General features: G+C 41.5%; 1 pseudogene; it reads left to right on the top strand.

Annotated features, from left to right (window-relative positions):
• Positions 1-2,390: 2,390 nt before the first annotated feature.
• LOC117024620 (ubiquitin-conjugating enzyme E2 C-like) lies at positions 2,391-8,965 on the top strand (annotated as a pseudogene).
• Positions 8,966-26,547: the final 17,582 nt, after the last annotated feature.

The following is a 26,547-nucleotide window of genomic DNA, read 5'->3' as shown; positions in this document are numbered from 1 at the left end:
AAAATCAATCTGGGGAATGTAATCAATAATGTTGTAAAGATTTTGTAGGGTGTCCGATGGACACTTGTTCCATTTGGGAGACCACCTGAGGGATGATGTAGATGCCTGATCACTGCACTGTACACCTGAAGCTGAAGCTGAACAATAATGACTGTCAACTACAAGTTTATATATATACACATATACATATATATATACATATACACATATATGTATATGTGTGTGTATGTATATGCATATACTTACAAGAAGTGGAGTACAGCATTAGGAATAGAGACAGTGGAAATGTAATAGCTCTGTGCGATGTCAGAGGGGTAGTGGATGGGGGAGGGGGTTCACACAGTGTGAGGGATATACATGATAAACGTCTAAGTATTACTTTATCTTGTGCACCTGAAACTAATTTAAAAAATGTAAAAATATAAAATAAAATAAATAAAATAAAACATCGGTTTTAAATACTTTTCCTCTTATTAAGAATCCAAGTTAATTTATTTGTGAATAAATTAAGAGTTTGCATAATCTGATATACCAAGTCATAAAGCTAAAAGCATTCCATGGTATCAGAAGAGATACAATTGGGACTTGGCTTGAGCAAGCCCAGAGGCAGGAATAAATTACATGATCCAGTGGCTCAGACTCAGGCAAGCTATTTTACATGCAGTGCCTTCAATCAATCCACACCTGTGGCCTCATACGGACTTCCCTTTGTATTTGTCTTTCTCGTGCCCAGCAACAACAAAGAACAGGTACCAAAGTAATAGAGAGTATCTTGCAGAAAATTAAAGAGGTCAACATTCTCCTAAGTCGTCTGTCTGGACAAGTAAAACATGTCCTACTTGGCCACTGACTTCTACATTTGTCCCCTGATAGTCTATTCACACAGCATTCACAGTGATCCTTTGGATGTATTTATCAGATCGTGTCGCCCTACTCACAGGCTCTGATGACTGATCCACATCACATTCAAAATAAAACCCCAAACCATTACTACCAGCCATTAAGACCTGTATCATCTGAGCCATGACTAGCTCTCCGATCTCCTCTCCCTCTTTTATATTTCCTGAACCCCTTTGCCTTCTTGTTACTCTTTGAACACATTGTTCCCTTTGTCTGGAACCTCACTCCTCCCTAACCCCCATCTTTCCATGGCTTTTCCCTTGCTTGATTCAAATCTCTGCTGTAGTGTTGCCTCCTGGGTGAGGTCTGCCCTGACCACCATCTGTATCCCATATCCCTATGTCTGCTGCAGCTTTCTCCATCACCACTTCTCATTACCAGACTTACATATCATTTGTTTAGTAATATCTGTCCCTTCCTCAAGAGAAGGCAGCAAATTGCTTCATTAGCTATTCATATTTCACAAGCACCTAGAATAATGCCAGGACAGTACCCGGTACATGGCAGTGGCTCAGTTAACATTCACTGAATGAATGAATGAACACTGCTAGTTTTGTAGTGACATCAGTAGCAAGATTCTATCATCTTTTTCTGTAAGAAGCCCTCCTTCCACTTGAGTTTTATATCGAGCACAAAGGGATTGAGAAATCTCATTACATATTTTTTAAAAATTTGAAATCCCTTTTCTAAAATTACAAACTTAATGGGCTCTTTGTGATTATTAACGCAATTCAAAATTTTTAAATTAATTACCCATCTCTCAGGTCACTCTTGCTCCCTACCCCTACCTCGTGACGTGTTTCATTCCAGGTCTTTCTCCATGAAAATACCAAGATCTAGCAATTTTTTTTAAGCGTGGTAATCTTAGTTTATAAAAAATGGGATCATACTATATATATTTATGATAACATACTTTTCTCACTGAGGGAAAACGAAACCAAACCTTAGGACAATTACGTGAGAAACATACAAATACTAACATTTCTGTAAATTCCTTACAAGATGATCTTCACATGATCCCTCAGTGGCTCCCATATAGGGAGTAAGCACTACACACTTCATGTGTTCTTTGCTAGAAAGGTTTGCATATTGAAGCCCCAGCAGCCACCTGTGACAGCAGAAAGCACAAAGCTAAAGGGCACCAAGGCAGAGACCCACCCCTCAAAACCGAGGTGAGTGGCGGCCACAGGCATGGGCCCAGGGGCACGCCACACTGTGGAGACTGGTTCTCCACACCTCAGCTGACCGTGCTCCCACTTGACAGCTGTGGATGACAGCAGGATCCCGACGGGTAGCCCGTAAGTAGACTCTGACCAGGTTGCTAACGCGGCTGCCGCCGACACCACCTGACTGTGCATTTAAAGAGGCCTCCCCTGCCTCACACAGTCATAGGCCCCCAGACTCCATGACTCAAAGCACAATGGAAACTGGAGAAATGCATCACTAGTGGGGAATTGCATGCTCACTTTCTTCAGATTGCACAACGGCCAATGTCTTGGCGCCCTTCCCAGAGACTTGATTTAATTGGACAGCGGTGAGGACTAGGTGGTTCAGACATGCTGTTAAGATTGCAAATTCTTGATTTAGAAGCACGTCCATGATATTTTCACAAGCAACAAAAAGATTCTGTGCTTCCCCACGCCTGAATCCCCACGCCTGAAAGCTCACTGAGCTTTCTTATGTAATCACTTCCCCAACAGAAACCTCCAGCCGTAAGTCCCAGAAGGGGATTGTATATGGTTGGGCTCCAAATGGTTACTTCAAACAGTTATACCATAAGCATCATCTTTTATTGTCCTATTCCTTTCATATCCTATTTGTGGAGGAATGGAGAACACTTGTAGGAATAAGGTACATAGGCATCTGAGCATTTGTGAGTCTAAGCACACCAAGTTTTAAATTTCATGGCCCTTAGACGTCACTCAGTAAATACAAGTTGTCTCATCTCTGCCTAGTCTGGTGTTTAATAGGAACCTTCTGGTGAGTATATGCCGTATCCCACCCACCATAGCCTCTAGCTCACAGGTAACCCTTGAAGAACAAACACTGTGGCTGGGGAAAAGTCCAAGCTATACTTGCATAGATTAATGAATCTGAGATTATATTGAAAAAAGTCATTGGTTTTATTTCAAACAATCCAATCGAGAACATTATGTGGTTTCCATCAAGCCTGCCTTATCAACATAGAGCCAGGCTGGTACAACGTCTACCAATTGGAGACCAATTAATTACGTCAATGTAATTCGTTAATTAGGTTGTGAAAGACATGAAGGAATTCTTTATAACAATTTTAAAATGTGATAGTGACCAATAGTTATTGTTACTGAAATAGGTCCATGACTTTGAGATAAGTGAAAACAACAACAAAAAGGTTACAGAGCTATAAGTGTAAAGTATGATGTCATTTTTGTAAAATTTTATTTCTATATCTATGTGTAGTTGTGCATATACACATACATAGAAAGACATCTGGAAGAATGTACAAAAAATCATTCATTTATTCAACAAATACTTTCAATGCTGGACGTTATTCCAGGTGCTGAGGATAAGAGCAGGGGACAAAGCAAACCAATATCTTCACAGAGTTAAATCCTATAATAATAAGAAAACAAAAAAACTAATAAAGAAGTACGTGTATAATATTCCGGATAGTTATGGATAGATGCTTTGGTGAAAAATAAGGCCACGTACCCTGGATTGTGCTTTGCTGTTACCTTGACTAAGGCTAGAAATTGTATTTCCCAGAATTCCTTTTCCACTAGGTCTTCTGGTTAGAGTTGACCAAAACAGGAACTTGCGTGATGTGTAGGCGGCGGAAATGAAGCAGTGGCTGGGACTTTCCAAAGGTCATGACTGTCAGAGAGAGTGACAGAGATGCGTGTGTGCCGAGTGGGCTTCAGTTTACAGCTCCCCTTCCCACTACTCAGTCTGCTGACCAGCAGTGCTTCACTGCAGTTCCCTGGCGACTGTTCTACTACCTTTCCCTTGAGCATTTACTCTCCACCCACTTAGATGACCATTTTACAATAATTCCCTCTTTCCTCCAACCATTACCTCTCCTGCCTCCCTACTCCCTCTCTTCCTATTTCTTGAGAAATGAAGAGAACTTCCACATGTTCCCACAACCATATCTACTAACAAAAGATCATTTGCATCCATTATGTTTTGCTTTCCTTACTATGAGAGAGACTGGCTAGAAGCTCATTCGTTCTTTCTTTCCTTCCTGAAACACAAGAAGACGACATTTTTCAACCTTCCTTGTCACTGGGGTAGAGTATGAATAGTAGCCAAAGGAATGTGCGTGAAAGCAATGCAAGCCACTTCCATGCCTGGCCCCTAAAATGTCCCTTGACCCCACCTGCATGGCTGGATGTGAAGGATTCCAATGTAGCAGAGCCACAGCATGGAAGGAGTTCCAGTTCTAGAATTACCACTTAGAGGTGTATTGCCTGGGAGAAGCCTGACCTGCATTGGACTGCAGACATGAGGGAGAAATAAACAACTGATTAGTTTAGGGCATCTAATAAGCTGCACCCTAACTAGTACACCTTCTGTCTCTAAATGAGCTGTCCACACTCCTGTCTAAGCCAAGCTCCTCCAACTGTATGCTACACCCCATCTTTTCTCACCTGCTCACAAGGGCAAAGCTCCAAAGATTGCATCTCTCTCACTTGCATCATCAATTTCTTCTCCTCTGGAACAATCCCAGCATATAAACTTGCTGTAGTATCTCCCATCTTTAAAAATGTCAAACATGCTTTTATCTGGGTGATGAGAGTTTTAAAAGAGATTTGTACTTTTGCTTTCTCTCCTCTGTATTGTTTAAATTAACTTTTTTTACAAAAAACAAATTGCAAAACATTCATTACTCTGAAGTTCTGCTGGATGTGCGATATTATCAATGATTTCCTCTTTCTTTCCTGTGACAGGCAATCCCTGGGGCTCCTTTATTCATTCCTCAGCCTGCCAAGAGCCCGACTTTCAGAACCTTTGTGGTTCAGAGAGTCTCTCCACCCAATATTCACCAAGAACATCAGGAAATGGAAAAGAGACACAGGCTAGCCACTTGCCTTCAGATACCTAGTTTTCCCAATTCACAGTGGAAAGCCAGTGCCATTCATCACCTAACCAGTGGCACACTCTTTTCACCTGGTGCCCTCTTCCTCTATTCCTCCAATCAAAACCCCATATATGATTTCGCATACATAGATTAAGATTTCAGGTAATTTACATGTCATTAATTTCAAATAAATTCTATTTCATTCTATCCAAATCAATGAATTATTTCTCCTTGGGTTCATAGGCTAACACTGACACATCTAGCTCTTGAAAAAAATAAGTACTTCTTATTTCCCAAGCTTCATTTCAAAAATTGAAAGAGAAAGTATTTTCTAAACAAAAACCAATTGATTTTTTCGTATTTCCATTTCAGTAATGGACATCAGCTGTTGTTGTATACGCACTTAATTCACAAAAGTGCATCTTTGGAGAGGTTTTTAAACTGCCTGCCAGTCCTGAAATCAAGCTTTTCTGCTCCCTTTGGACAGGGATTGAGGCTTCTGACGTTTTCCTAAATGTTTTACTGTAGGTGGAGCAGGGTCCAAGGTACAAAGGATTGACTGGTTACTGCAGAAATTCTGAAGACTGTCAGCCTGTCACCAACCCCTGACCCCGACACACACACACACACACACACACACACACACACGCACGTTACTCAGAGAGAAGTCTGTTTGCTGTCAGTCTTTTCGGGGATAGAAGAGCTTTTGGACAAAACAAGTCAGAAAATACCCAGCCGCCCTGAAGGATTCTGCTGTCAACAGCAACTCCAGGCCACAGGAAATGTCACCAACTGAGGAAACAAACAAGAACCTGGAGAGCAGAAGATAGAGGCAGGGGCCTCTATTTCAACGACATTCAGTATCGTAATATTTGTTGATGAAAAACCATCCAGCCTAAGGGAAGGCTGGTAAGACTTTATTGGAGCCAAACTGACAATGGCCGGGAAGCAAAGGCTCAACGGATTGAGAAAATGACCATTTTGCAACTTATTTTACACGTTAGAATCAAGGGAGGAGGGTTACGTGAAATCCATTCGCTGTAGATAAAGGCAGTGGGAGAGGGCAAAGCAGGGAAATCTCTGGGATTGGGTAAAAAGTAACATGGAAAGACACACACTTCTTTTACATTGCTGGGTACAGGACAGTTAACAGCGTTTTACAGCACATAGAGATGGTATTTGGGAACAAGATGATGAGGTATTCTGTAGTTTCCTGCTCTGGTGTGGTGCGTTTTGCCCCTGTGGGGTCAGGAAAAAAAGGGATTACTCTGATATTCCAAGGGCGTGTTATCTTAGATGCAAAAAGACAATAGGCAGTTCGAGTAAGGTAAAGATTGACTTTGTCAAGGAAGCTACAGGCCAAGGATGTAACTGCTGGCCACGACCTACTTTTAGTTAGCAATTTTTTTTTAAGTTCAGACCATCTTATGTGGTTATTTTCAGTCTCCTGAGCTTGTCAGGTTTAACCTGTGGCCTCTTTTCCATCCTCAGGTTATTGGCTAAAACTTCAGGTTTAAAAAAAAAAAAAAAAAAGCCTACATGGTAGTAATTCTTCAATGTCTTTTACTGTCTGCATTTAATTCGCTTTAATTTAAACTCAGAAAAGAGAGTTTAATTAGAGCCAGGGAATCTTATCTAGTATACTTTTGAGGACAAGAAATTGCATCTTCACCACATGGCTCAGAGTTTGTGTCCAGCAGAGATGATTACTCCAAATGCAGGGCAGACGTATTCTCACATAAAACACCAGAGAAGATGCCTGCAGATCTCCAGGTTCCTTATTAAAAAGAATTAATCAATTTCAATTCAGTCAATCAACAGGTATGAATTGAACACCTGCCATGTGTCTAACGTGAACATTTAGAAGAAACGAAGCTTTGAGTTGGATTTGAATCAGAAGCAGCCAGGGGTATCTTTATTCTAATAGAAGTAGCTGGAGGGAAGAAAAGCAAAACAACTGATTTCTCTCCTCCCAGTGTTTTATGGAATATAGTTATATAATAGGAGAACGGAAAAGGAAAAGAGAAAAAAGCTAGATAGGTAGGTCCTTTACAGCTTACATGTAACATGGCATCTATGTTTCATGAAACTATAGTGTTCCTTATAATAAATGTTAGGTCAGCTATGGACATGGTCAAAGCGGCCAGGAGCCAAAAATACCCCTCTGTCAAGTCAGACCTGTTCCCGCCTGACAAAGACTGAGGCCCCTGGCGTTTCCCAGAAAAGGCAGCAGACCGCTGGTGCGATAAGCAACTCCGGACACAGCCACTCGAGCCCGATCTGCGCTAGGGGGGCCTGCTCATCTGCCACCACACTCAGCCAACCCCCACCCCAAAAAACCGCATATATGCCTCCCTCCCTCTTCCCTGGGCGTGACTTCGCCGGCCCCGTCTGTGGGACCGGTGAACCTCGCCCGGGAGCACAGAATAAAACACTCACTTTCCTCAACCTGCCTGACTAGCCTCATTATCTCTCCGCAAGCCTTACAATAAACACATATTATTATTATTACAAGTAAATATTAGTTCCATAAACTTTCAGACTGCAGACAAGCCTTGGAGTGAAGGAGCTATATTCTCCAGTTAAGGCAGGACTTGTTGCTGTAATAAAACAATTTGACCTTAAGAATCTTTACTTCTTTGCATTGAATGTCAGGAACATACCACAGAGAGAGTCTCTAATTGATGATGAGACGAATTTAATCTTATCTAAGACCTCTTCAACCCAATTAATCAATTACTGTGATTCTGGTTTTAGCTCACTAAATCAAAGACACTCTTCAACCTTCACCATTCTGATCAGCACAGGAAAGGTGATTCGGGTAGTACCCGAATACACAAAGTGATTTAGCCCAAGGTGACTGCTTGCTTTGCAAACCTCCATATCCATAGCAGGCTTCTACTTAGGGCTATGAAGAGACATATTCAATTTCATTTCATAGCTCTCCTCTCAAATGAAAGCTGTCCACTTTCTGATTCGACAGATTCCGACACCGTGTCCTGAACAATACAGAAGCTCAGGACAAGCTGCCTAACCTCAAGAACCTCTGAGAAGAACTAACATATTTAAGACAATGAGAAGTCAAGGATTTACCTGCAGGGTCTTGAGTAGAAGAGGAAATAAGAATAAGGGGATTCCAGAGGGATTTGAGTTGAGTCTTATCTCAGCTGCTTTAATTTGGTTTCCTGGCTTTCTTCCATATGCCCAGGGAAACTTGCTCACTGACCTAGTCCCTTTTTGGCAACATCTTTAGTAAGAAAAGAGGCACTGCCCCTTCCTAAATACTGTCTAAGAACCTGTAACATGGACCAAACCAAATTATCTTTAACCTTTAATACCCATCTCTTTGATGGGGGCAACCTTCCTTCTGCTTTTGCCTCTGAATCCCTATTATGTTGGCCAAAATAACTTTAGATTGTTCTAGAAATTATATAATGAAGAGTTGCAATTGTGTTCTCCAAGTTCTTGTGTCCCTGCCAGCAACACCAGGATAGCATCGCAGAATAACCACCAGCAGCCGCACCTGCCTGTAAAGGACCCAGTGGGGGTGACGGCCCGGCCCCTGGGCAAGAGGCTGCATGCAGCGGGAGCTGATGCTTCTCAAGACCATCCTCTGGTGACAGAGAATTCCTGCCTTCTCTGACTCAGACCACCTCTTCAAATGGGTAGGGACCATCCACACAACAGCTGGAAGCCTGTGAAGGGCTGAGGTCTCTCTCCCAGGAGTTCCCCAGTGGTTACCATCACAGCACATCTGTGGGGAAGCTCCTCACGCCCTGTCATCTCTGCTGTGTGAACACCAGGGTCACGTCTGCCTGGACATCCTGGAGGACAAGTGGTCAGCACTGTATGTGTGACGTCAGGACCATCCTGCTCTCCATGCAGGGCCTGCTAGGAGAACCCAACAACAGCCCTTTGAACACACATGCTAAATTCTAGAAACACACAACCTTTCAGAACCTGCAAAACACGTACTCAGAGTAGGTTTCCCTGCAAGAGCCCTGACCCAGCTGTCCAGCCTGTCTCCCTGTGTTGTCTTTATTTTTTCCTCAGATGGTCTGAACTCTGATTTCTATACAGCACTCTATTATCTTAAGCTGTGATATCATTTTTATTTTCTGTTTTTTAAAATTAAGTCTCTGGTTGAGTCCTTGTCATGAATATATTAAATAAATACATTTTGGGGTTTTTCAAACAAAAAAAAGAAAGAGAAAGGAAGGAAGGAAGGAAGGAAGGAAGGAAGGAAGGAAGGAAGGAAGGAAGGAAGGAAAGAAGGAAAAAAAGAAGGAAGAAAGAGAGAAAGAAAGAAGTTACATAATGAAGTATACATACTAAAAATTTAGTGATAATTACTTCCAAGCCAACAATGGGAAGAAAGGAGGAGAGTACAGAATACTTGATTAAGTCAGTCAAAACAATGGAAAAGAAAACAAATATGAAGCAAAGAAAAAGGAGGACTGAACAAGAAGAGACTAAGCTGTCATTTACAGACAATATGGTTGGCTACATAGAATATTCAAGAGACTGAATACAAGGATATCATGTATTCCATTAGAATTAATCTATTAGAACTAAAAACGGGGTTCAGCAAAGGTGCTGAATTCAAAAGCGACCACATTTATATAATACATTCTTACATATCAGCATACCAATAAGAAAAGATAAAAGGAAAAACATTATTCACAACAGAATCCTAAAGTCTTAGAGAACTAAAAATAAATCTAACAACACATTTGCGAACCTTTACTGGGAAACTTACAAAAGTGCCTTGAAGGCTACAAAAGGAGACCTGAATGAATGAAGTACACAGTGAACTAGCAACTCCTCAGCTCTTCCTCAGAGGCAGCCCACCCCCTCTCTTCCCAAAGCTAATCTCTGTAAATACAAGTCAACGAGACTAGATAGTTAAATATTTCTCGAAAATCTGCCTCACTGTTTTAAACAGGCAATAGAATTCTATAACATAGAATTTGTTTAATCATTTGTTTAATCAGTTTCTCTTGATGGACATTTAGGTTATTTCCAGCTTTTTCCTACTGCACGTAACTCTGCCTCAAACATGCTTGTGCATTCAGCTGTGTCCATATGCTGTTTCATTTGTAAACCAAATTCCTTGAAATCAAATTGCTGGGTCAGAGCAGGTGGAGAGCAAGGGAGGGATTTCACATTAGAGACCAGCATTAGATACAGTCCCTGAGACGTTTTCATCTAGTAGTGTCTCTTAACAAGATAATCAGGGCTTTCCAAGGGATTGTGTAGTAGAGACAAGAATGGGATACTTTGGAGGACTTCAGGTAAAAAGAAAGCGGAAAGATAGAATAGGTTAAAAGGACAGAAATCTTTCATTGGCTCCACTAATAAGGAAATAGAGGAATACACAAAACCAGATGCTAGCCTAGACCCTCTAAATTTTGCTGGAAACCGGGGGCAATATTTATACTTTGTGAGAGTCATTATAACTGGTGACATCTCCATCATTATTATTATTATTATTATTATTATTATTATTTTAGCTAACCCTCTCTGTTTCTATGTATTTACCAGCAGCAAAAACTCTTTAAAAGGTTATGTGGTGACTTGAGAGACAGAGGTGAGAGAGGAAGGAGATCTGGGGAGCATCTGACCTCAAAGAGGGCAGCCCAGTGAGTTAGGAACTCAGGAGATGGAGGAGGCGAGACGGAAGTGAGCGGAGGGTGGAGTCTGAGCTCCAGGCTTCTAGGATGAAAACTGCTCCAGAGCGAAGCTGTACAAAGCTACAGGAGCCGATCTCTCAATATCTTCTGTCAATATTTATTAAAGACCTACCACGGTGTTTCCCAAAAGATAAGACCTAGCCGGACCATCAGCTCTAACGCGTCTTTTGGAGCAAAAATTAATATAAGACCCAGTCTTATTTTACTATAAGACCAGGTAATATAATATAATATAATAGTAATATAATACCGGGTCTTATATTAATTTTTGCTCCAAAAGACGCGTTAGAGCTGATTGTCCGGCTAGGTCTTATTTTTGGGGAAACACGGTATGTGCCCAACACTATGCTAGCTGTGGAGTACGGAGCCATGAACAAAGCAGGCAAAAACCTCCCTTTTATAGAACAAATTTCGTGTTTTGGAGTACACAGTGGTGAAAGAAAAAGATTAATGAGCACATTTCATAATCTGTGAAATAATCATAAGAGCTTAGGAGAAAAATAATGAGAGAAGATATAGTCTCCAGGGATGTCCTCACTGAGCATGTGTCATTTGAGTGAAGACCAGAAGGAAGCGAGTGGGTGGGCCATGTGATTACCTAGGAGACCAGCTTCCATCCAGGCAGACAAAATAAGCAGCAGCAAAGGCCCTGAGGTGAGAGCATGACAGGAACGGAGGAATAGCAAAGAAGCCAGTGCGGCTGAGGCAGATTAGGAAAGGAGAGAACTGTGGATGGAGCATGGCTGACACTCACTGGCTTCTCTAAATTCAAAACTCTTCCGTGCTCATACTGCATAGAATGTTGCTGCCAGTCCAGTTTCAGCTCTGCCTGTCTGCCAGCATGATTTCTAGTAGGAAATCATGTAGCATCTCTTCCATAGAACAAACGCACTATGGAGTTCACCAGAAGGAGACTTCATCTGTGTCAAGGCCCAACATTTTGCAGTGGGAGAGTTTTGATAAATCTCCACTGTTTGGGGCCAAGCCAGATCACTGGGTACTTGCAACCTGGTGCTTCCTCCCCCCATGCCCCTCAACCTAACCCCAATGGCGTGTGTAGGGGAGGAAAAACTTTTCCTCTTTCTACCCTCCTGGGTTCTCCTGCTAGGGCTGTGTGGCATCAGATTGACAAAACACAGATTAACAAGAGAAAAACAAACAAAAGTTTATTAACATGTGCATCGCGCGTACACTTGGAAGTACAGAGAGATGAGTAACCCAAAGGGGTGGTTAGAACTTGGGCTTATTAGCCTCTGAACAAAAGAACGATAGATTTGTAGAGCAGTGACAAGACAAAGGAAAGGGGCTGTCAGCTTTCAAGGGCAGCAAACTGTAGGATGGTAAATATATAGAGGAAACTAACAGAATAAAGATTGTTTCTGCACGTCCGTTTTGGTGCTGACTTTGTCTTCTTCATGGCCATAAAACTTTCCTGGAAGAAAAGATGTATGGCAGCTCCCATTTTTCCAAAGCGTCTGCTTTCAGTCGGGTAAAGGAGGCTCTGGGAAGATGTCTTTCTGCCTCTGTTGATTCTCATTTGCCTCCAGCTCAAAATAATTCCTCACACCAAATGGCGTATTTTGCAGAGGCAAATTCTGGTCCCCTAGACTGGCACAATGGGACCCAGAAGCCACTGCACTGTTGCTGTGACTTTTTCAACTCTTGCCTCCCACAGACACGGATACCATGTCCCCTTAACTCAGTAAGTCTTGCTGATTCTGCTCTAAGCTTAACAAGCTTTCAAGGCCCCATCTCTGGTGACTTATACACTGACAACTTATTAAATGTCCCCTAGCTGTTCTTTCAACTAGAAGCTCTCTATAGACTCTTTCCCCATGCAAATTTAATTGGCTGTTAGACTCAAAGTAACAAGCATGAAGTTGTAGGAAGTTATTCAAAGTTAAGGCCAGGTTCTTCCAAGATGCTCCTGAGGGGAAGAAAACTTAAATTATCACTGCCTTTTTCCTCACTTACCAAATTAGGAAAAAGAGCTTTTGGTGTTAACAAAAGTGCTACCAAGATCCTGGGTGACTTGTAGTGTGAAGACATAGACACTGGGGAAAGAACATTTTTTTTCTCTCTTGTTATGGGAAATAGAAAATTTCCCATAGTGAAGGGAGGAAGCTGTTTCAGTCAAGTTATCACAAGTAGTTCGTTGCTAAAACTTTTAATTGATTTATCCAACACATTAATTGAAGCTACCTCTACCAAAAAGGCTCAAAGCTAAACTCAAGCCCCCAGTAAAAATGTAAAGTTCCCAATCCACAATGAAATTTCTACTGTCCTCCCAAAATTGCTTGGAGCCAATCATTCGAAGCTTTCCTAGAATATAACCTAGAAACCTTTTAACCTAGAAACCTATTTAGAGGGAGGCATTGAGGACTTTTCTTTTCCCTCCCCCACCTTTCAGGTCTCCCAGCTCGGAAACTAATTGGCAAAGTAATATAGAGAAGCATAAAAGTTTATAAAGCATGTGCATACTAGATAATGACATAAGATAACGATATAAAAATTACTACAAGATAATATATATGGGCCAAATACATGACATTGTACATCTACAAGAGGAAGAGATCTTTGTGGGTTGGTAAAGTCAGGGAGGGTATGATGGTGGAGATGTGGCAAGATCAGGTGGTTGCAAAAACTCCAGAAAGGGCGGGAACACTGTTCTTAAAGGGGCAGGTAATGATACCTCCCCCAGGGGCCTGAGGAAATGCTTGGAGAAATTTAAGGTTATCACCAAGAATGGATAAGCCACCTTGTCTTTTAGTAGGTGGAGGCCAGGGGTGCTGAACCTCCGGTGACATCCAGAAAGTGTTAGGTCAGCTACGGGCATGGTCAAAGCGGCCAGGAGCCAAGTCATACCCCTCTGCCAAGTCAGACCCCTCCTCGCATGACGGAAACTGGGGCCCCTGGCGTTTCCCCAAAGAGTCAGCGGACCTTTGGTCGATAAACAACTCCGGATGCAGCCGCTCAGCCCGATCTGCGCTGGGGGGGCCTGCTCAATTGCCACCTCACTCAGCCAACCCCCACCCCAAAAATTGCATATATGCCTCCCTGGCTCTGCCCTGGGCGCGACTTCACCGCCGGGTCTGCAGACCGGTGAACCTCGCCCGAGAGCGCTGAATAAAGCACTCACTCACCTTTCTCAACCCGCCTGACCCTCTTAGCTTCATTATCTCGCCTCAAGCCTTACAGGAAGTACCACCCCAGGGAGAACTGTCCCCTTCAAAACTCCACGAGTACCTCTCCGTTAAGAAACATTACAGGACAAGAGGAAATGTTCTTGAACTAAGAATTTACATTTTAGATAATAACAAGCAAGCTATTAAATATTTGGGAGCGTGCAGGTAACTCCTTCCCACCCACCGCCCCAAAAAAGCACAAATCGTCCCAAAAAAGCTTGTGGAAAACTACAAGGCTTCCCTCTGTGGTAGGCCAATGCCAAATCACCATTTAAAGTACCCTAAGTATTTGAACAAACAAATGTCTTCTTAAACCTGTGATCTCCAACAACCTTTTAGCTTGTACCTTTAGTTAATATAGTTTAAGGTATTATGGTTATTTTAAAAATACACAGAAAATTTAAAAATTAAGGATAAGATAAAAAAATAGACATTTCTAACTTTCTCTTGATAACTCAATGGATTCTCTTACCTACCAACTTTGAAGATCAGTCACCAAAACTATGGTCTTGGTCTAAATCAGCTGGCTCACATTTTGGTTCAATTTGTCATTCTCATTTTACTTTGTTCTCGTGGACAAAGTACTAAAGTGGAAGGAATAGAGGAAGAAGAAAACCCAAAGAACTTGTGTTATCGTTTTTAAACCAGTAAATGAGAAGAGGAGCACTCTGGGCCAAGGATGTGAGGTCCCATACATTGCAGAACCGATATCTACAAATTGAAATTCTTTTTTTAGGCAGGAATGGCAAAGCCTTCTCAGAGTCTTCAGGGGAGCTCAAGGTGGTTCCCCAGCAGGGTGTAATCTGGAAATTTGAAGGATCAAAGGCATAATAAGTTCCAAGGAGGTTGTAATAATAGCAAGAAGCAGTACTGGAGACGCTAGCTGGTGGGCTGAGGAGATATGAATTCAATGACCACACGTGGATTGCCCACCACAGGATATGTTGTTTTTGAATTTCAGGCGCTGAGAGCTGAGTTAATCATGCCTATAGTCCGTGGCATATTATCATCATAAATCGCATGAGTCTCCTTTAATGTTCTTGTTCTTATAAAAGCTGTATTGTTTTTATATATTGTGAAGATTGATAAATAGAAACCACATTTATATTGGAGTTGGGAGGGACTGTAAGGGCAGCTCTCACACCCTACCATGTATCAATTACCCCAAAGAGAAAGAGATGTGCTTTCCATCTCCAATAGGAAGATGTTTGGTAATAGGAAAAAGGAGGATCTCTTCACCTGGCAACTACTCAGCCAATGAAAGACTGATACAATTCAGCCAATGAAAAGCCACTATACCTTGAACTCAGTTTCCTCCAATGGACTCTTTGTTACAACAGCCCCTCTGAACGACCGCTTTCTTCTATAAACGAGAGTTCCTCTCCTGTCTTCTCCTGACTTGTGCATGGTTTTGCCATTAGACTATATGTCCTGAATTGCAATTCTTTGTTATTCCGAAATAAACCCATTTTTGCTGGAGAAATATCTGGCTATTTGTTTAAAGTCAACAATATAAAGTTTTATTTTACATAAGTGATATCACTTTGCTACTTCTTCATGCATCAAAATGCTGTTATAAAGTTGCTATCTGTATACCCAGTCTACAACTTTTAAGCAACACAAAGCACCGCACAGTGTATACCCATCACATTTTGTCTATCCAATCCTCCAGTAATAGACTTCCAAACTGCCTCCAACTCCCCACTGAAGGAAACCAGAATACCTCACACCAAAAAATGCCTCTTAGACATAAAAATTATTTGCAGCTGAGGGCAATTAACAAGCAGCAAACACGGGAAAAGCTCCTCCTTTCTGCCTAAAGGAAGGATATAAATTCTGCTTTTACTGGAGCCAGACTAATCAGCCCAGAAGAGATTAGTCTCTGCAAACAAACCTTACTCCATTACTTCCCTCCCACACATTTACCTTCTCACAGTCCACTACTTTTGGAGGCCTAAAACAGCTTTCCTTTGTCCTGTCATTTCTCTACAAATGTCTGAGTATTGTTCTTTGTTGAAGATTCCATATAAACTGAAATATTAATCCACTGTTTTGAGTCACTTTTTGTGTAGCTTTCTTCTGTGTGATGTGCACTGCATACGTTAATAAACGGTTTGTTTTTCTCTTGTGAATCTGTCTCTTCAATAAAGAGTCCCAGCTGGAAACCTAAGATAGGTAGGTTTTGCCTTCTCCCTAGGTCATCATAATCCACAACACAGCTATGAACACCCTGCTACATGTCTCCTTTTTATTATATAATTAAGAGTAGAGTTTCTCGGTCAGAGGGTATCTCAACTACAGGTGGAGATTAGAAGTAAAGAATAGTCATATGTTAGTAATTATTATGAACAAGCTATGAAAAGTGATCAATAGTTTAGAAATTCCACGTTGGCAAGTCCAGAGGGATGCAGGAGAACACACAGCCACTCGGGGTGTACAAAGAAGTGACGAAAAGAGAGGAAGAACAAGTGGGACATGGAGAAAGGGAAAATCACTACTGAGATAAAACAAAGAGGGAAAGACCATCAGAGGCACTGAAAAGGGGACAGGAGGGACAGGGAAGCGGATAGTGCACAAAATTGCCCCTTGAAACCAGCATTCCCCTAAGACTTGGGAAAGCAGCTCTCCTGCGCTGATCCCTCTGTTTTAGAGGCCCCCACTCTTCCCTCCTCCACCTAGGCCCCTGCTCACAGAGACAGGAGCCAAGGAGATGTGCTGACCTGTAGGCTGGGTCTCCCTTTCTCTAGAATGCTTGGGGGGTAGGAACTCAGACTTCCTGCCCCACTGTTCCTAATCCCAATTTCGGAGGCTACTTTGGTTTCCCCCATCCAGTTTTCTGAGACTCCTACTCTGTATATCCCTGGGCCCAAGGGACAGGCAAGGGAAGTTACTGTGTTGCGTGCATAGAGCTGGGACCTATAGCTGGTGTGACCATCTACTTTCATATGAGACCCTATTTTAGGACATGGTCAGATAGAAAGACAAGGAAGACAGGCTATATATAGGCCAGAGGTGGGAGGGGATGTCAGAGCCTGGCCTTCCAGCACCACGTTTCTTTGAGGAACTTAAAAGGGAAATGCTGGTGGAGGTGGGGGTATTGATGGCAATTTGCAGTAAGAGGTATTTGGATAAGACCAGAGAGGTGAAGAAAAATCTTGAGGGTGGAACACTTGGAACCTCACAAAGCAGCTGACGGTGGGGCAAGGGTGGAAGTGACCAATGAGCTAACAGTCCATCCTTGGGAGGGATGAAAGGGTTTCTCCCGCATATAGAGAAAAAGAAAGTCAAGGAGGGTGTAGCACTGAGCATGTGCTGCTTGGCTCTAGCCCAGTGGCCACTGCCAATGAATCTTCCAGAAAGAACCACTGACTTTGGCAAATATGAAAATAATTTGGATTTGCACTATCCACAGTTATTTGTTATAAACTGTTGCTTTACACAGTTTTGAACTTTTCACTATGAAGGTTTATTTGCCATTCTAGAAGCCTATAATATATTTATTTAAAAGTTTGTTAGTTTGATTTATAACTTTTAAGCATTTAGACATGTGGTACATAGGCCTCCATTTAAACTCTTGCCTGGATCCTATAAAAGTAAAATGAGAAGGGCCTGTCATTCTCATCTCTAAGAAGTCAATTACCAATCTGTGGTCATCCATGATGACGCAGGAACTGGGCTTTACTTATGTCATTTTATTTAAACCTCCTAGCCATTTTATGAGATTGCATAGACATTTGAACAAACTGAGGCCCAAAGAGGTTAATATGCTTGGCCATGATAGGGGACCTGGAATGCCCACAAAATTCTTTCCATCCACAAAGCGTTTTTTTCCCACCAGATTATGTCTCACTTTAATCCAGTGTTGAGATGCGGGTACAATGGCAGTTTAGTTGCTCTTTGATTTTGTTTTCATTTAGAATGGAGAAAATGAACTACAACTATCCGCTAATCCGTACAGAGTGTCTACTTAGAGAGTCACAGACTCCACGAGCTGGCCTTACCCAGGCTCCTCGTAATAGTAAGGCTCCTCGTAATAGTAACAAGATGCTTTCCAAAGGTTCCCAAGGTGCTCCTTTGGAAGTACAGTTTGGCTTCTGGGAAGACCAAAGATATTCTTTCAATGAAAGAAACAAGAAACTGTTCCTAACTCCAAGATAAAAGGAAAGTAAGGGAACTACTGGAAGAGGGGTTGGCCTCTGAAGCTGTGTGTGTGTGTGTGTGTGTGTGTCTGTGTGTGTGTGTGTGTCTGTGTGTGAGAGAGACAGAAAGAGAGAGAGAGAGAAAGAGATCCCTTTACTGTTTGAAAATAACCAGCAAAAGCCAAGTTTGTAATTTACATTTTTGCATGAATCACTGACCAATTGCTTCTGCTGATAAATATCAGAGCCCTCTTGTGAGTTTTATTCTTCATATTTAAAAATTAGCTTCTGTTTTTAGATCCACTGAAAATGTAACTGTCAAAGAAACAGACACGTTTCCCTATTACTTTTATTATCTTTCAAAATCACATAGCTGATCATGTTATTTCCTACTTTAAAATGCTTCAGTGGCTCCAACTAGTCAATCAAATCTAAGTTCCTTAGCATTACATTCAAGGCCTTTCAATATTTGAATCAAGCCAATTATTTCAACTCCAGTGCCTGCCTTACCTGCATGTACTATCCCCTTAAAATATGCCAAAGTACACGCCATTCCTCAAACAGGCCTCACCGTTTCATACGTGGGGCTTATGCTGAGCAATCTGCCCCTTCACCACGCCTGTTGAAATTGTATTTATTGTTCAGGATCCATTTCAGAATGACCTTTACCCTAAAGCCTACTCCAACTATATCCTAAACAAGTGATTACCAGAGTGTTGTGATATAGACATTATTAATATTAAAAAATAAGGGTGCCCTACTATAGGATTGCCCACTTTGACTTTACCAAGTAAGATTGCACACATATATATACACACACGTCTCATACTATATCGAACCAAAAAAGGGAAGAATGTAATCTCGGAATATATGACAGTTTTTCAATTTCATGAATTAGGTTTTATGAAAATTTCACTCATTTCATTGTTCTAAATTTTCTCATTTTGCCACAGGAAAGCAAAAAATATCTATGAACTTGCATTTTGGAACCAAAACATATGTCCTAGCATACAGATGGAACAGATTGCTCCATTAAATGTCTTCTAACACTTTGTATAGATTTGCTACACTAAGGTGTAATTATTCTACTGGATCTCTCCCACCCTCTTCTCACTGATTTTTGAATTTCTGGGTGTAGGGATGATGGTGATGATGATGATGGTGATAATCTGTATTCTAAGCATCTGATACATAACAGGTGCTCAATAAGTGTCTGTTAAATTAATTATAATACAAATGATCCTGCATGTAAAGGAATACTGGCCCCAGACTAAGATAGTCCTTATCAATACATAGGAGAACATCGTTCCATTTCTATATGTTTTTCATCATTGATGGTTCCTGCACCATTAAATGTTATCTGTAGAGGTCCTTCTTACAGAAGGCTCTGCTGGGAACAGTGCGTTAGACGAAGTTCCTTTCCTCTATGTTGTAACTGTCCTCTCCTTCATCACCATCCTTTAAACATACCTTCTTCCTCACCCTGTCGATTTCACAGGATTTTATAAAATGAGAATTTCATCTGCACTATGAGGTCATTAGGATGCTTGAGGTTACAAATAATATTATAGCCTAACTCAAACTGAATTAAACAAATAGGTAATTTATTAGTTCACATAACTGAAGAGTTGCTTGAGTAAAGCTGGCTTCAGCAGCTCCCTGATGTCATCCACCCTGGACCTGATCTGTCCCTACCTTGCCACTACGCCCTCAGCATGGTTTGCTTCCCCTAGGGCTGGCCCCATTTGTGGTCCTGAAAGAGACCACTATCCGCAACTCCAGAGGCTACATGCTTTTTCTTCCTCACCTAACAGAAAAGAAAGTATAATTGTCCCTACAGTCCCACAAATTCAATCTAATAATAATAGTTGAGGTTACCTGCTCACATCTGAACTGAGGCCTGTGGAATAAAATTCACTGATTGTTTGACTACAATCTCTGGCTCTGACAGTACTAATAGAGTAAACTTTCCAGGAAACACATAAATTCCCACACGGAATTCTAGGTTGTTGGGAAGAGATAAAGGATCAATAGTGTTGGCAGCAAATGTCCACTTCAGTCTGGACAAGTGGTAATTTTCTGAAGACATAGGTATCCTGAAAAACCTTACGACTTCTCAAATATAAATGTTTAAAAAATCTCTTTCTCAAAAGAAAAGAAAATGATGCCCTCCCAAAAATCTTATTCTACCCTCACAAAAAGCAGCCACATCATTTTTTCTTTAACAAAGTAGAATTTAAAGATCTCTTCTAGAAAAAGATGGATGGTGATGAAGGAACTGTTTCAGGAGCTGACCCAGAAAGTAATGATTAATTATATTCTTGCAGGCTGAACTGTCCAATGTACTAGGGGGCATCATCTTTCTTCCCACTGCTAAGGAGGTCGAGCAATGCTTTGCCTGTGGCAGTGAGCTATGAATGGAGGGTTAGTCACTTGATCCACCCAGAGAAGCAATAATTCACAGTCTCCAAGGAGAGCTCTCCAAAGGAGCATGTTTGCGGAACTGTGTCAGACCATCCACTCAGCTAAAATGCACGGATTCTTAGAAGCTGTTTTAATGGAAGCCGGGTTTTATCTGAAGAAGTCAGACTGGCTGCCCATCTAGACTAAATTCCACTGGTGAAAACTTCATGTGGACTGTCATGAACTAAAAAATGACTAAGGTTTATAATGTTAAAGGGATAGCAAAATTTAAATTTTGTCATATGATTTTTAAGATTTCAACTCCAGTTAAAATTTTAATTACCTTTAAGATAAACTGTTACAGAAATGGCCCCAGTGAATTACGTCTTCCTGTATCCATGCCCATTGGGTGTTACACACACACATGCACACATGCATACACAGACACACAGACACACACACAAACGCTGAGCTTGGCCATATGACTTGTTTTTGCCAATGGAACATTAGCAAATATAATGTGACAAAGGCCTGAAAAGTGCTTGTCTATTTGGAATTCTACCACCATGTGAAAATGCCCAGATAGCTTCTTGGAGGATGCGAGAACATGCATGAGGTCTGTGCAACCATCCCAGCTACCCCAGACGTCCCAGCCAAAGCCCAAATGCAAATGTGAGCCCAGCCATCACCATGTGGAGCAGAAAAGCTTTGTCCCCAGTTGAACCCAGCCCATATTGCCAACCTACAGAATTATGAACAAATGAATGGATGTTCTTTGTAGCCACTACATCTTGTGTTATGTTGATACACAAACCTCAGACCTCAGAGTGCCTCCATACGTTAGCCTACATAGCAAGTGACAAATAAATGTCCATTAAGTAATTAAATAAATTCATCTACTAGTGCTGGTCACTCATTTGAATTACATTGAATGTATTTATAAAATGCTTTTCTCATAGAATGTGAGAAAAGATACAAGGTTTTACTGCAAAATTAATTTCGGTTCCCTTATTTTATCCAAAAGCCCACATATAGGATGCCATCTTCCAGTTAGTCTAGTGAAGCTATAAAATAGGACTTTAACAGGAACAGCAGTAATTGATCTAAAATGCTTAGTTCAATTTCTGACCCTCATATGTGTTATTACTGATGACATCGAGGATAATTGTGAATATGATGATGATGATGAGTGTAAACTCCCCAAGTATAGGGGCTATTTTAGTCCATATTTTATCCATGGCTATATTACTTAAATATTATGGATGTATTAAAAATGTGAGGTTTATGATGAAGAGAATACTACTAGGTAACAACTATAGTAAGGTGAAGTTGTTAAAATATTTTCCTGAATACATTGTGATTCTTCTTCAATATGGGAACTTATATCTCTTTTCAGTTATAAAATAGTCTTATCCCTTCAAGTATTACCCCTTCTCCATTCTCTTTCTTGTGTATTTTAAAATGCTTTCTATTATCTTTCGCATTAACTGCTTTCTAACATTTCCAACTTGGTGTGTCTCTGTTAGACAACCCTAGGAATTTTTCTTTAATGATATTAGTCCAACTAATTCTCTCTTCTTCTATACCTAAGTGTCTATTTAACTCATCTCGCTGATGTTTTCAAATGTAAGGACTGGATTTTTTATTCCTAGATGTCTGTTTGGGTCTTCTTTTCTAATTCATTTATTCTTTTTCATACTATTTTATTCTTTTATTGTGTTTTGTATTTATTCTTTTATCTTTATAGTCCTTTTAAATATTCTTATTTTAGCGATTCTTTCTGATTTACAATGTTTGGGTCTTAGGATACTAATTATTCTGTTGGTTGCATTTGCTGGATCTCACCTATGTGATTTGTAATTTTTAACCATGAGCTCATCTTCAAGGATACACGTGTATTCCTTGGGAGTCCCATGGGCCTTGGTTTATAAAATTATTAGAACAGAGTGATTTCAGCCTTGCTTATGCTTAAAGAGTAAGGGCTTTCAATGCTCTGGACCATTTTTAATGCCCAAGTACCTGATAGGATGCCAACTCGTTTTTGGCGAAGCTGTGGACACAACCCGCAGGTTCCATTCAAAGTGCACACGTCAGTATTTACCTAACATGAGCCCAGTCACTCCTCCCCGCCCCCACGCACATACATTACACTTGCTGTAATTCCTAAGCACACAGTCCGAATCAGTTTCTACACAATCATACTTCCTCCTGTTCTTTATTTACTTCTCCCTCCTTTTCCATCTTAGGCTTTTCTCTTCATTCCCCTCTCTTTGGTAGCAAGTTTATCCACCGTGGTCCTCAGCTCTGCTTCTTCTATCACCTCCTCAAATGCCTCCTACTCCATCTGCATTGGAATGACTTACTAAAATTCTATTTTAGAATTATAGAGTAAGGATAGGACCAAAGGACTGATCTCCAGTGGGAGTGCACACAGAATATCTGTAAAATTGGGGAGGACTACGTATTTCAATACCAGATTTATTTACAAATCTAAGACTGTTTCCTTAAGAAAAAAATTAATAAAATTGGACTTCAGAATGTCAACCTTAAATCTGTCTTACAGAGAGATTGTCAAAAATAATGGCTCTACAATATTTTGAATTTTACAGGTAGAAGTCTGATCGTAGCTCCAGAAAAAACTAAAAACAATTCATTGTCCTAGCAAGATTCTTGAAAAACAAACAAACAAAAATTGTACCTTGTTGCAGGGTCATGAAAAAAGGGCCTAATCTCAAACTGAGGGCGGTTATATTTCCCATTAAGCAAACTCACTAAAAATATAATAAGCATCGTTTATACCGTCTGAAAAAGTAAACAAACGTTTTCACTGAGTTTCTGAACCTAGAAATGAGAAAACTGATGTGCATACAGCTCCAGGTCTGAAGGACAGCCTTGAGATTTCTCTTCACTATCTCAAGTTCTAGAAGAAGAAACCAGTGGGTAAAGGGATGGCAGGCATGAAACAGAAGTCTCAATGCCCATAACTCACCACAAGTAAGAGGAAGAGAAATTGAGAGCAGACACCCTCCTGGTTTAGCCACAGTACTAAGAAATATCTAGGGAGTAAAAGGTCCAGAGCCGGTCAGGGTTGTATCCATTCAATTAACAACGTTTCTTGAGATAATTCTATGTGTAAGACAGCGCCGTGCTAAGCAGAGCAGGAGGTAAAAGCTACCTCAGACTGAGATCCCATCTTCTATCATTTTCTAATCTAGTTTGAAACAAAAATAGGATAAAATTTCATATGGAAGTCCCACATGAGTAATATAGATGAAAAGGTAAGAACATCCAGCAGATAAGTTTTTGTTTTTGTTTTAATTTTTAAAAGCCTGATTCTGGTTAAAGAAATAATGAATGCATAGGCTTTTTACTGGCACTCCACAACTCCAGCCCACAAATGCCCTGAAGAAAGTCAAGTTTTCTAAAACATTTAGTTCAAGGGAGAGTAGTAGCCCCAAATCCTTAGAGCCCTATTGACGTCTTCAGCACAGCACCAGCAAGAAGGGCATGTGTGGGGACAGAGCCAGGAGTGCAGTTTCCAGGCTCTCGGCCTCACATGGAAAGGTGCTCGCTCGTGTAGTAATGGCCATCAACTGTGATTGGATGGCCTTCAGCTGTGGCTAGTTGGCCGTCAGCTGTAACCAGTGAGCCATTGGCCACTAATATAACTGCCGTGGCTACACTAGCAGAAAATGGTGCTAGCAAAAGCAGAGTGTGGATTGCGGATTGCAGAGAGGCGGATTGCAGTTAGCAAGTGTCATGCAGGCTGTCATGCGGGGAAACCTGCGAGGTCTCAGCTCCCACTCCCCACATAAGAACGCAGGACATGGTGAGGCCAAAAAGGAGCACCCACAGAGCCATAGGTAGGGGAGTCATACCACTATAGTCTCGCTGATGGCTAGGTTGGAGACACAGGAGGCAGGAGCCACATGGTCCGCAATCCGCACTCTGCCACCTGCTAGCTCAGCCCCCATCCTCTTGCTAGCCCCCAGTTTCTGCTAGCGTAGCCACGGCAGTGATATTAGTGGCCAATGGCTCACTGGTTACAGCTGACGGCCAACTAGCCACAGATGATGGCCATCCAATCACAGTTGATGGCCGTTTACTACCTGAGCCAGCCCCTTTCCACGTGAGGCCAAGAGCCTGGAACTGCACTCCTGGCTCTGTCCCCACAGCAAGTCAGGTTGGTTAGCAGAGACAAGTGGATGGCAGGTGTGGATAGCGTGACTCCTGTTTCCTGTTTCTCCAACCCAGCCACCAGCGAGACTATAGTTGTATGACTCCCCTACCTATGGCTCTGTGGGTTTTCTTTTTTGGCCTCACCATGTCCTGCGTTCTTTTGTGGGGAGCCGGACTAGAGACCTCAGATGGGACCCCACCTGATGCCCCGCGTGACAGCATGTTAAGCTTGGGAAGCCACAAGAAGTCTTGCCACACCATACGTCCTCATGGCTTCTAATAGCATATAGGTATTTTGTCAAGAAAGCTCTCTGATCTGCTTCAGCAACTCGTCACTTGGCCATCTGAAAAATGCCATTGTCCGTTTCTTGGATCAGCTCACAGAAAATAAATACAATGCCATATGGAGCTTGTAAAATTGTGCAGAACTCTATATGACAACAACATCACAGAAAATAAACAAAATCCATATGGAGCTCATAAAATTCTGCAAAACCCTATCTGGCAACATCGAACTGGCAGATATTGTCACCATGATGAGCCCTGAGACGCCTGCCAGCAGGATTCAGCCTGGGCTCCTCCACATTTAGCTGTATGTGTGTCTGCTGGACGACACGTCTAACTTCTCAGGGTCCCTACCTGCGGAGTGACAAAAGCACAGACTCGATAATTTCTAAAGACCATCTCGTCTTGGATTTTACGAGACAGACTTGTAGGTTGTCATGTGCCTTCCCTTCTCATTCTGCTCATTGGGTGACAACATGCATAGAAGATAATTTCAGTAAAACCATAGAGCTATTAGAGCTGTCTTAAATATGAGTTTACTGTAGACTTGCTCCTCGTTGGTTTTTCCTGGATGTCCATAACTTCTGCCCTGCCGTTTACAATTTGGCGGATTGAGTATCATTTCTCTCTCTTAATCATCACACAAAAACTCTCCATCTCAAGCACAAAATGGTGGCTCCTCAGAGGCGACAACATGCAGTCAGATGTCTGCAGTTTTGCATACTCCAAGCAAGAGATTTAAAATGTCAAATGGTGAGCAGTTTCTTTGTGCTCATAAAAAGACTCCCGCTGGTTCCCCCAGACAACCCATTTGTAGAATTGCTAGTAAATCAACATAATTTGTTTTCCCTGTGACTGTCTCCTTGCAGGGAAAACCTCCCTTAAAACTGCTGAAGCTGCCTCATTATATAAAATTATTGCATCTCACAATAAGGAACTTCTTATAACTGGTCGTGCCGATGAGGGACAATAACACATATATAATGTAGACACAGAGAATTATCCTTGTAAAGCAGTCTGACTGTTGTTCCCAATTTCATTGAATGTCATCAGTATTCCCTTTGCTTCATAAAACCCTCAAGTTCTACAATTCAGCAGATATTAGGTATCCCAGGGTCACACGCTTTGCTTGGGTGAATTCAAATAGCGGGTATGTAATGCATGTCAAATATTTGCAGTATTTGAATGCTGATACAATATCACTGTGATGTCGGTCACTGCACAATTGAGAATAACTAGCCTTCAATTTTTTAGCAACAGACAAGCAGATTTTTTCCAAAAATCTAACACAAAGCCTTCATGCAAGTCAATAATATCTAACTTCACAAACCTGGCACCACCGGAGAGAACTGATCCGCGCCCTGGTGGGGTCCCTTTGTGATGTCTTTTCCCTGAGAGAAGTGCCCCAAACAACAGAAGACTCACCCTGGTACTGTGTTGGTTTAACAGATATGGATACAGCCTTGGTCAAAGAATGGCTCTGATATTTTACAAGGCAGTTTATTTCTGGTGGCAAAAAGAAGACTCAAGGAAACCCAAGAAACCTGGATCCTAAAAGCTTAATGAGTGACTGGCTCTATGGTCTCTGTCAAGTCAGTTTGCTGCTTCAATCACCCATTTCCCCGAGTGCAAACGGAAGGAATGGAGTTCCACGATCTCTGTGCATCTTTTCACTATACAGTATTACAACCTTAACCCATGAT

Source organism: Rhinolophus ferrumequinum, chromosome 7, assembly GCF_004115265.2.
Source record: "Rhinolophus ferrumequinum isolate MPI-CBG mRhiFer1 chromosome 7, mRhiFer1_v1.p, whole genome shotgun sequence".
Classification (NCBI taxonomy): Eukaryota; Metazoa; Chordata; class Mammalia; order Chiroptera; family Rhinolophidae; genus Rhinolophus; species Rhinolophus ferrumequinum.
This window is presented reverse-complemented; position numbering and strand designations above follow the sequence as displayed.